This window comes from Canis aureus, chromosome 26, assembly GCF_053574225.1.
Source record: "Canis aureus isolate CA01 chromosome 26, VMU_Caureus_v.1.0, whole genome shotgun sequence".
Classification (NCBI taxonomy): domain Eukaryota; kingdom Metazoa; phylum Chordata; class Mammalia; order Carnivora; family Canidae; genus Canis; species Canis aureus.
The window spans coordinates 28,889,438-28,901,362 of NC_135636.1; the positions used below are offsets into that span (position 1 = coordinate 28,889,438).

An 11,925-nucleotide genomic window follows, 5' to 3' on the forward strand; every position below is an offset into this window, starting at 1 on the left:
CTTTTCTGTGTATGTGTGTTTCTTGTCTTTTTAAGATATAGGAAGCTTTATTTTCTCCGATTTATGAGAACAGCAAAAATTATTTCTCATTTACATACAAGTAAATGGAAGCCCAGAGAAACACAGAAACTTACTCAGCATGCAGGTTTGTGTTATCAGCCTAGCCTGGAGTGTCCACCTTTTTTCTTGTGCTCTATCCAGGTGGTTCCTGTCTATCCAGTCAGGGTCTGGGGTTTGCCTCCTCCATTCTATACGGACTATGTCACTACAGGCACAACCTGGGTCTCTGGTTGGGAAAACATCCTTGGAAAGGAAGAAGTTTTAGGGAATTTGAAGGATGGAAGGTTCCAATAGACGAGTGGGCCATGGAGGTGGCCTCACCTGTGCTCATCCTTGAGCCCCACTACTCTCATATCTAAGGACAAAGATACATGGTAGTTATCAGAGATGAGGCAACTGCTCCACATTATTCTGTCTCATAGCCTCTCTCTAGGATCTTTCTTCTGCACAGGCCTTTAAAAATCATCTTGAGGCAGCCCAGGTGGCTCAGCGGTTTAGCACCGCCTTCGGCCCAGGGCGTGATCCTGGAGACCTGGGATGGAGTCCCTCATCGGGCTCCCTGCATGGAATCTACTTCTCCCTCTGCCTGTGTCTCTGCCTTTCTCTCTCTCTTTCTCTGTGTTCTCATGAATAAATAAAATCTTTTTTAAAAATTAAAAAAAATAAAAGAACCTAGAACCATTAGCATATGTGGTTTATTCCCTCAGACTCTGAGTTCTCACTTCTGTTGTCTCAGATCCCTGGTTAGGTATTTATATACCCAAGTTCTCCTTCCACTTGAGATCCCAAGATTCTTCCATCTTTTCAGAATTCTTCCTCAAACCTTCAGGTCCTGATAGCATGGTTCTGAGCTTCTGCAAAGCCCTAACTGAATGACCAGAATTGAAACACATCTGTAGCTCAGACTTATTCTGAGTTCAGAATTCAGAAGATCTGCCCCTTCCCAACTTAACACAGCATTATTCACTCATTCTCCCTTCTGCCACCCATACACACATCCTCTTTCTCTCTCTCATAACACGTAGGGTGACCTCTCTCCTAAGAAGATTTGTTCTACTTTTATGGCTGTTGATTCAGAATAATTTCTTCCTCTAGGGCATCGCCTTAAACTTGAGCCCAAAGATCTAACGATATAGCCTTGGACAAGTCAATCATTGACTTCTTGACACTACTACCACTTTCCCATTTGCAAAATGAAGAGAAAATCACTCAGTGTTATTATTGCAAACAACAGAAATAATTCTGCCTAGCCTAAGCAAAAAACAAAGAGGGGGCAGTAATCTACTGGACTGACCTGGAGATCTCAAATAATCAAAGGATAAGCCATATTCCAGGCCTCAGAAAGGACAGCACCCTGAGGAGTGCTAGGGAGCAAGGTCAAAGAGAACCAGCAGACAAGGTCTTCAGGGCAAGACCAAAGGATGGGTCAGTTCCAACCACTTACGTTCTTGCATGGGACCCCTTGTAATTTCAATTCTCAGGAAAGAGGATCTGACTGACCTGATGTGGTGCCCAGGAACATCTGGTCCATTTTGATTAACAGTCCAACAAATCCTGTTTGTAAGGTAGGAGGGGTAATTCTCCAAGAGGAAAATCAAAGACTTGCCAGGGGGCAAAATCTGCAGCTGGTCACTATGAGAGAGCTGGACTCCAGATTTATCCTGAGAATACTTCCAGCCCCAAAAATTCTGCAACATAATCTGAAGCAACAGTTTTCTTTGCTCTAATTTTATTTATTTATTAAGATTTTGGAGATCCCTGGGTGGCTTAGCAGTTTGGTGCCTGCCTTCCCGCCCAGGGCATGATCCTGGTCCCACGTAGGGCTCCCTGCTTGGAGCCTGCTTCTCCCTCTGCCTGTGTCTCTGCCTGCTTCTTTCTTTCTTTCTTTCTTTCTTTCTTTCTTTCTTTCTTTCTTTCTTTCTTTCTTTCTTTTCTTTCTTTCTTTCTTTCTTTCTTTCTTTCTTTCTTTCTTTCTTTCTTTTCTTTCTTTCTTTCTCTCTCTGTCTCTCATGAATAAATAAATAAAATCTTTAAAATAAAATAAAATCCAGTGCATAGCACATTGAAACATACAAGTCTTCACTACATCTTCTAAGAGTCTTCAATGTTTTTATTTTTAAAAAAGATTTTAGGGCAGCCCTGGTGGCTCGCAGTTTAGCGCTGCCTGCAGCCAGGGTGTGATCCTGGAGACCTGGGATGGAGTCCTGCGTCGGGCTCCCTGCATGGAGCCTGCTTCTCCCTCTGCCTGTGTCTCTGCCTCTGTGTGTGTGTGTGTGTGTCTCATGAATGAATAAATGAATAAATACATAAATAAATAAATAAATAAATAAATAAATAAATAAATAAATAATTTTTTAAATAAAATAAAAAAGATTTTATTTATTTGAGAGCACAGCATGGTAAGGGGCAGAAGGAGAAGCAGACTCCCTGCTCAGCAGGGAGCCTGATGAGGGTCTCAATCCGGGAGTCCTGGAGCAAAGGCAGACACTTAACCAACTGAGCCACCTAGGTGCTCCAAGTCTTTGTTTTTTTTTTTTTAAGATTTTATTTATTTATTCATAAGAGACACAGAGAGAAAGAGAGGCAGAGACACAGGCTGAGGGAGAAGCAGGCTCCATGCAGGGAGCCTGATGTGGGACTCGATCCCAGGTCTCCAGGATCACGGCCTGGGCTGAAGGCAGGCACTAAACCACTGGGCCACCTGGGCTGCCCCTTTGATGTTTTTTAAAAGTAGAAGTTGAGGGGATCCCTCGGTGGCTCAGTGGTGTGGTGACTGCCTTTGGCCCAGGGCATGGTCTTGGAGACCCGGGATCGAGTCCCACATCAGGCTCTGCCTGTGTCTCTGCCTCTCTCTCTCTCTCTCTGTGTCTCTCATGAATAAATAAATAAAATCTTTAAAAAAAAAAAAAAAGTAGAAGTTGAAGCTTATGGTTCTACAGAAATAATATTCTTCAAAAACCATGCTCAGGTCCTCAAACACCTTCTGGGATTATGGATCATAGGCCAACCTAATTGGTAATCTTTGGCTCCTTCTTATAAGATCCTTCCTCTGTTTGAACAACCACAGATACAGCATCTCCACCTACTGTTACAAAGCTACCTCCTAGTCATACAATAGAAGCTTTACAGAGCATTTTAACTGTAGGAGCTAATTTCCATGTGTGAAGGGGACAGGATAGGTGAAAAAAAGAATTAGACTTTAAGTGAGTTTTATTTGTAGTAAATTTCAGAGTAGCCTGAAATAAATTTAATCATCTCTTTCTTTTTTCCATGCACTAAATATATTTACCACGGGATATGGGATGTGTATGTTGAAGATGTTGAGGGTGGGGAGTGAATGTCTTTTGTTTTAATGGTAAAAATCGCCAAATGCTTATGTTCACTGCAGAAAGCTTTCTCTTGATGGCTTGCAGAGAGACAGTAGCTGTTGCCAGCTCTCCAACTGGCTATGGGAGTTGTACAATCTGGGAGGCGGCACCACCTAATGGTGATAATGATGATAATGGTGCCTTCTTATTGCCAAGGGAGCTTCATTCCTTCAGAACCTAAAGGTTTCCACACCCTCCAGAACTCCTCTAGAATTCCTGGACCCAATGGCTGAATAAACTGCCAGAGAAATAATAAATTACTAGAAAAACTAATTACTAGAAAAATTACTAGAAAAATTAATTAATTACTAGAAAAATTACTAGAAAAACTAATATGGTGATGATGATAAAAATAACTTTCCAAGTCACCAAATATGATATGGTGAGATCATATTTGCAAGCCATTGGGTGAGCTGATTCCTCCCCAAATCAGAAAGTAGAGCCTTGTGAGTTGGGGGGGAAGTTTTATTTTTCTTCTCTCTAACAAAAATTCAATCTCAATGCAACTTATTTTTTTAATTTTTTAAAAATTGTAATTCCAGTATAGTTAACATGCAGTGTTATATTAGTTTCAGGTGTACACTATAGTGATTCAACAATTCTATATATTCCTCGGTGCTCATCAAAATAAGTGTACTCTTAATCCCCATCACCTGTTTTACCCATCTTTCCACCCACCTCCACTCTGATGACCACCAGTTTATTTTCTATAGTCAAGAGGTTGTTTTGGGGGTTGTCTTTTTTTTTTTAAGATTTTATTTATTTATTCATGAGAGACACAGAGATAGAGGCAAACACATAGGCAGATGGAGAAGCAGGCTTCATGCAAGGAGCCCAATGTGGGACTCAATCCCGGGACTCCGAAATCACACGCTGACCCAAAGACAGATGCTCAACTGCTGAGCCACCCAGGCATCCCAGGCTGTCTCTTTTTTAATTTGTTCGTTTGTTTTTGTTTCTTAATTTCCATATATGAGTAAAATCATATGGTATTTGTCCTCCTCTGAATGACTGATTTCACTTAGCTTTTTACTCTCTAGATCCATCCATGTTGTTGCAAATGCCAAGATTTCATTCTTTTTTATGGCTAATATTCTGGTGTGTGTGTATATACCATACCTCCTTTATCTAATAATCTATTGGTGGACATGTGGGCTGCTTCCATAATTTGACTGTTGTAAACAATACTGCAATAAAATGTAGGGGTGCCATATCCCTTCAAATTAGTGTTTTTGTAGTGTTTGGGTAAATATTGAGTAGTGGAATTACTGGATTATGTGGTAATTCTATTTTGAATCTTTTTTAAAGATTTTATTTATTCATGAGAGACACAGAGAGAGAGGCAGAGACATAGGCAGAGGGAGAAGCGGGCTCCCCACAGGAAGCACGATGCAGGACTCTATCCTAGCATCCCGGGATCATGCCCTGAGCCAAAGGCAGACACTTAACCACTGAGCAACCCAAGCGTCCCCTATTTTGAATTTTTTGAGGAACCTCCATACTGTTTTCCACAGTCGCTGCACCAGTTTGCACTCCCACCAACAGTGCACAAGGGTTCCTTCTCCACATCCTTGTCAACACTTGTTTCTTGTGTTTTATTTTAGCCGTTTTGACAGGTGTGAGGCGATATCTCGTTGTGGTTTTGATTTACATTTCCCTGGGGATGTGATGTTGAGCATCTTTTCATGTGTCTGTTCATATCTCTGTTCATGTTTTAAATTGGTTATTTTTTTGGTTTTGTTTTTGAGTTTTATAAGTGCTTTATGTATTTTGGATACATAACCCTTTATTGGATATGTCATTTGCAAATCTCTTCTCCCATTCAGTATGCCATCTTAGTTTTGTTGGCTGTTTCCTTTGCTGTGCAGAAGCTTTTTATTTTGATGTAGTCCCAATAGTTTATTTTTGCTTTTGTTTCCCTTCCCTCAGGAGACATATCTAGAAAAATGTTGCTATGGCCAATGCCAGAGGAATTTCTGCCTATGATCTCTTCTAGGATTTTTATGGTTTCAGGTCTCACATTTTAGTCTTTCATCCATTTTGAGGTTATTTTCTTTTTGTATGGTGTAAGAAAGTGGTTCGTGGTTCAGTTTCATACTTTGCCAAGTGGTCGTCCAGTTTTCTCAACACCTTTGCGGAAGAGACTGTTTTTTTTTCCATTGCATTTTCTTGCCTCCTTTGTTGAAGACTGACCATATAATCATGAGTTTATTCCTGGGCTCTTCATTCTGTTCCACTGATTAATGTGTCTGTTTTTGTCCCAGCATCATACTGTTTTGATTACTAAAGCTTTGTAGTATATCTTGAAATCTAGGATTCTGATACCTCCAATTTTGTTCTTCTTTTTCAAGATTACTTTGGCTATTTGGGGTCTTTTTGCAGTTTCATACAAATTTTAGGACTATTCTAGTTCTGTGAAAAATGCTATTGGTATTTTGATAGAAATACCAATACCAATAATACCAATACCAATAACACACTGAGTGCGTTAAATTTGTAGATTGCTTTGGATAGAATGGACATTTCAACAATATTTGTTCTTCCAATCCATAAGCATGGAATGCTTCCTATTTATTTGTGTCATCTTCAATTTCTTTCATTAGTATTTTAGTTTTCAGAGGACACGTCTTTCATCTTCTTGGTTAAGTTTATTCCTAGGTATTTTTTTTAAGATTTATTTATTTATTTATGATAGAGAGAGAGAGAGAGAGAGAGAGAGGCAGAGACACAGGAGGAGGGACAAGCAGGCTCCATGCTGGGAGCCTGATGCAGGACCCGATGCGGGACTCGATGCGGGACTCGATCCCGGGACTCCAGGACCGCGCCCCGGCCAAAAGCAGGCGCTAAACCGAGTCACCCAGGGATCCCCCTATTCCTAGGTATTTTATTCCCTTTGATGCAATTGCAAATGGGAATTGTTTTCTTAATTTCTCTTTCTGCTATTTGTTTTTTCTCCTCCTTTTTTCCTTTTATTATTTAACCAGGTCGGTATCTATCAACATCTGGAATTCTGCATATGTATACATACAAGTCAGAGGTTGCAAAGGAAAAGTAGAGATGGGGCCTGAGGGGGAGGGACAGAAGTGCTGCACCTGGGGAGGGGGGGGCGGGGGGGGGCATGCTTTATGAAGGGAAGGGGATAGTCAATTTACTGATGAGCCAAGGGTTGACCCTTGGGAATCCCAAGGCAGCCTGTTTCTCAGTCTTAAATGATCTGGGAATTAGTTGATCTCCATCTGACAGAGCATCCCCCACCCCCTACCCCTGAAGGCCCAATACTCCAAATAATCCTCAGTAGTTTCCCTCAAGCCAGAATCATGGAACCACTGCACTTGCTGACATCTCTGGAGGCCCTGAGATATGCCCCCTCCCCAGGATGCCTCTAAGGTTGTTTCCTGACGTTTGCCACAGATACAGAGCTGACAGATATAGAGCTGCTGCTTACAGCCTGAGGCTATGTGCTCTGCAATTATTCATATCACACTAACAGTGGTCATTGATTGAGTAGCTACTTTGTGCCTGGATGATACCCAACCTCCCAAATTTACTTCTTGAGGTAGGTATTATTGTAAATAAGGGAACTGGGGCTCAGACAGGCTAAGTATTGTGCCTAGACCTTACACCTCACTGCTTATTCACACCCAACCCACCTTAAACAGGTGGGAGATTCTGCCTAGAACCAACACTTTATAGATTAAAGTCCTAAGGTCCTTTCCCATTTTCTCTGTTATTTTCCTACAACTTGGTGTCATTTCTGTCTTCTCCATCTCAGCAGGACTCTTGAAATTGCCAGGGACAGCAACCTCATTCAAAGAGGCTAAAAGAAAAAGGGAACTTTGTTGTTCACATCACTAAAAAGTCCAGAGGGTATTTCTAGTTAGTATAAAGCCTAGATTCAAATCCTCTGAAATGTGTCACTCTCCTAATTCTGTGTTGATGTCACCCTCAGGTAGGCTTCCCCCTGGTTGGAGCAAAGAAGCAGGTCTGGGTTCACATTCTTGCCAAGCCTGGCAGCCCCACTAAAGTGTGTGCCTTTCCTCCATTTTCAGGACAGGTGGTTCTCTTTTGCAGTTGCCAGCTGCTGTGCAACAGACACAGAGGCAAATTTTTTTGATTATTTTTTTTATTGAATTTCAATTTGCCAACATATAACACCCAGTGCTCATCCCATAAAATGCCCTCCTCAGTGCCCGTCAGCCAGTCACCCCATTCCCCTGCCCACCTCCCCTTCTTTGTTCATTTCCCAGAGTTAGGAGTCTCTCATGTTTTGTCACCCTTTCTAATTTTTCCCACTCATTTTCCCTCCTTTCCCTTATAATCCCTTGCACTATTTCTTATATTCCCCGTATGAGTGAAACCATGATTATCCTTCTCCGATTGACTTACTTCACTCAGCATAATACCCTCCAGTTCCATCCATGTCGAACACAGATGCAAACTGTATGATTGCTATACAGCATAGGCATGACCTGGGAACTTGTTAGAAATGCAAATTATAAGGGCTTGACCTGGGATCCCTGGGTGGCGCAGCGGTTTAGCGCCTGCCTTTGGCCCAGGGCGCGATCCTGGAGACCCGGGATCGAATCCCACATCGGGCTCCCGGTGCATGGAGCCTGCTTCTCCCTCTGCCTATGTCTCTGCCTCTCTCTTTCTCTCTCTGTGACTATCATAAATAAATAAAAAAAAAATTTAAAAAAAAAAAAAAATATATATATATAAGGGCTTGACCTCAGACCTATTGAAACAGAAACTCTGGAGATAGGCACAATAATGTTTTAACAAGCCCTCCAGGTGTTTTGTTTTGTTTTGTTTTTTTAAGATTTTATTTATTTATTCATGAGAGACAGAGAGAGACAAAGACACAGGCAGAGGGAGAAGCCTGGGGAGGCTGATGCAGGACTGAATCCCAGGACTCCAGGGTCACGACCTGAGCCAAAGGTAGACACTTAACCACTGAGCTACCCAGCCACTCCAAGGTGGTTCTGATACACAGTAAGAATCACTGCATTAGGGATCCCTGGGTGGCGCAGCGGTTTAGCGCCTGCCTTTGGCCCAGGGAGCGATCCTGGAGACCCCGGATCGAATCCCACGTCGGGCTCCCGGTGCATGGAGCCTGCTTCTCCCTCTGCCTGTGTCTCTGCCTCTCTCTCTCTCACTGTGTGCCTATCATAAATAAAAAAAAATAAAAATAAAATAAAAAAAAAAGAATCACTGGATTAGGTGAGAGGCTTCAGTGGGTCACACATAAACCAGCGGTTAGAAGAAAAGCAGGCACAGGTCCCCATGGAGAGACATGATGAGGCAAGGCATTCTGTTGGACACACTGTAGAGATATGTTCCCATCCACCTGTTTCTCTCCCTTGTAAAAGTGCAAGGATGAGAACAAGTGTTGAGTGCAGGTGGTCCATTAGGGTGCTAGAAGTGTGGACTTAGGTACCAACTAAACTTATGGCAGTTGTCAGAAAAAGCCCACTGCCTAGCACATGGGACCTTTGGGATCCTTGTGAGATTGTAACTCCCCAGCCTGGGAGAGGAAGCTGGTTGTCCTAGGGGAATCTGGAAGCTCATTACTTATCCACAACAGGACTTGAAAAGGATGCCAGGGCAGCCCCCAGTGGCTCAGCGGTTTAGTGCTGCCTTCAGCCCCAGGGCATGATCCTGGAGACCCGGGATCAAGTCCCAGGTTGGGCTCCCTGCAGGGAGCCTGCTTCTCTCTCTGCCTGTGTCTCTGCCTCTCTCTCTCTCTCTCTCTCTCTCTCTGTGTGTGTCTCATGAATACATAAATAAAATCTTAAAAAAAAAAAAGAAAAAGAAAAAAAAGGATGCCAGCACCTCTAGCCTAGCAGGACCATCACCACATGGATGCAGGCAGAGGGGCCTGGTATCCAGGAAAGAGCTCTGACCTGGAGGCAAGCTGGACACCTGGATCTGCAGGATGCCTTTGTGTCACTTAAGTTCTCTGAGCCTCCACTTCTCTGTATACAAAATGCTGGATTTGGCTTTATAGATGCTCTAAGGCTCTTCCCTAATACTAAAAGCCTATGATTTTTCTTTCTTTCTTTCTTTCTTTCTTTCTTTCTTTCTTTCTTTCTTTCTTTCTTTCTTTCTTTCTTTCTTTCTTTCTCTTTCTTTCTTTCTTTCTTTCTTTCTTTCTTTCTTTCTTTCTTTCTTTCTTTCTTTCTTTCTTTCTTTCTTGCCTATGACTTTTCTAAAGTATTGTCTAATTTTCCAACTATTCTAAATTCTCTGCCTTCAAAACTGCTCCTTCACATCCACTGTGCTTGACACAACACTTAAAACCTGACATAATGGGATCCCTGGGTGGCGCAGCGGTTTAGCGCCTGCCTTTGGCCCAGGGCGCGATCCTGGAGACCCGGGATCGAATCCCACATCAGGCTCCTGGTGCATGGAGCCTGCTTCTCCCTCTGCCTGTGTCTCTGCCTCTCTCTCTCTTTCTCTCTCTGTGACTATCATAAAAAAATTAAAAAAAAAAAAAAACCTGACATAAAACTCTTCATACAAGTTATATCATTTGACTTTCAAAACAGCCACCTGAGGTAGATACTTGTCCCTGCCCCTAGTCACATGGTGAGTTAACAGCAGACCCATGTCTCTTCCTTTCAAAGCCTAGCCTACTGCTCCACAACCCTCACTTGGCCTCCAACCTCCTTTCTCCCTTTCCTGGGCAAAAAATAAAAAATCCAGCCACGGCCAGGTTACATACTACAAAGCCAATTCCTCTTTTTCCTTGTGAAGCTTTGATGGTGGAGCCCAGACATCAGGAGTTGGAGTTGGGGACATAGGAGACACATCATCTTTCATTGTGGATACCTGGTCAGTGTTACACATGTGACAGATTAGCAGACCTGAGATCAGAGAGGGAGGCTGAGACCAGATGTAAAAGAAGGTTGTTTTTTGTTTTTATACACAGTGTAGTTTTATTGAGTTTACCTGAGGCCATTCCTGTTTCTACATGTAAGTATATAAACATTTGTATCTTAATGAATAAGGATGTTGCATTATACCCAGTGTAGGAGAGGATGTATTTTGTTTTTTGTTTTGTTTTGAAGAAAGTTTCTAGGAACTGACAGAACATTTCCAAAGAGGAAAGGTGGAAAATAAAAAAGGCCTTAAACAGAAACCAGAACTCCTCCCGGAGTGGAGAGGGGGCACTGCATGGGATCTCATGGGAGGGAACATCTAGATAGGTATTTCCTATGTCTGGGAAGAGGCAGACTTGAAGGGAGTATGCTTACAAACAGGCAGGGGCCTCTTGGAGGGAGCGGCATGACTGCTATGTGAGCTAAGGTATCTAACCTCTCTGGCTCAGATGAACAGATGAGCCTGTCCCTCTTTTCCACCAAGAAGTCACTGTCCCAAAGACCACCATGGTAGAGTTGCTGAAGTGGTGCTGTGGACAGCATTCTCTGGAGGAAGTCTTGCCTTTCGGGGACCTATATTACAGTTCCAGAGTTATCGAGCCACATGTTGGGAAGTCCTAAACCTGAGCTTGTGGGTGGACACAGGGCTTGGATTGGGATTCCGAATCCTACCAGTACAAAAGCCAGCTCACTCTGGCCCCTCTCAGAGCTGGTTTCCTGATCTGTAAAATAGGAATTCAACTCCCTACAAAGTTATCATGAGAAATATATAAGCACTTTCTTACCAAAATGCCTGATACACAATTAGGTATGCAAGAAAATAGCGATGGGTATGGAAATAGATCTTTCTGTTTGACCACTGGTGTCACAATCAGTTGAGAAGTGGGTCCTACATCATGTTACTGGTAATTGTTGAAGTACCAAAATTTGTAAAATTATTTACAGTGGAATCATATCATATATGCCTGTAACATATTGTATGATCTTGAGTCAGGACATTTGGCCTCTCTGAACCTCTGTCCTCATTAGTAACATGGGAATAATACTACCTGATAGCCAGAGACGGAGAATATAAAAATGAACAAACCACATTTGTGGAATGCTCAGTCAAGCAGGGACATTTCAGGAGTCTGTGCAACATGGATTAAAACCAGAAATCTAATCTTAGAGTTCAAAGCCTATCCTTCCTGTCTCCCAGGCCACCTTTTGAGCCCTTTACCTCATAGCTCCTCTTAAACTATAGTCAAATAACCCTTTCCTACCTCATCCCCTCAACTCACTCTTGCTTAAGCCATTCTGCCTGGAATGCCCTTGCCTTCAATTCTTCTCGTTAAAAATCATCAGTTCTTTTAAAATTTACTTCAGGCATCAAGTTTTCCCTGCTGCCTTTCTCCTGCTGCTGCCCGGGACTTACCTCTAAAGTTGGGCACAGAAAAAGAAATGCCAGGAGATGGCAAAGCTGTTTTGTGAATGCATTCTCCCCCTAGCTTGAGATCCCGAAGGGTAGGGTTAAGTCTCAAACATCCCAATATCCCATCATCAGGCCCTCCATTCAGTGGATGACCCTTAGAATAGTATCCAGTTACCCTTCCCAAGTGGATTCTTGATTTCTAAGA

The 11,925-nt window shown here is 42.6% G+C and overlaps 1 protein-coding gene across 1 annotated transcript in view; it reads left to right on the top strand.

Annotated features, from left to right (window-relative positions):
• Positions 1–11,925, top strand: part of LOC144298224 (uncharacterized) — a 250,004-nt gene that overhangs the window by 107,578 nt on the left and 130,501 nt on the right. The gene's annotated exons all lie outside the window — the stretch shown is intronic.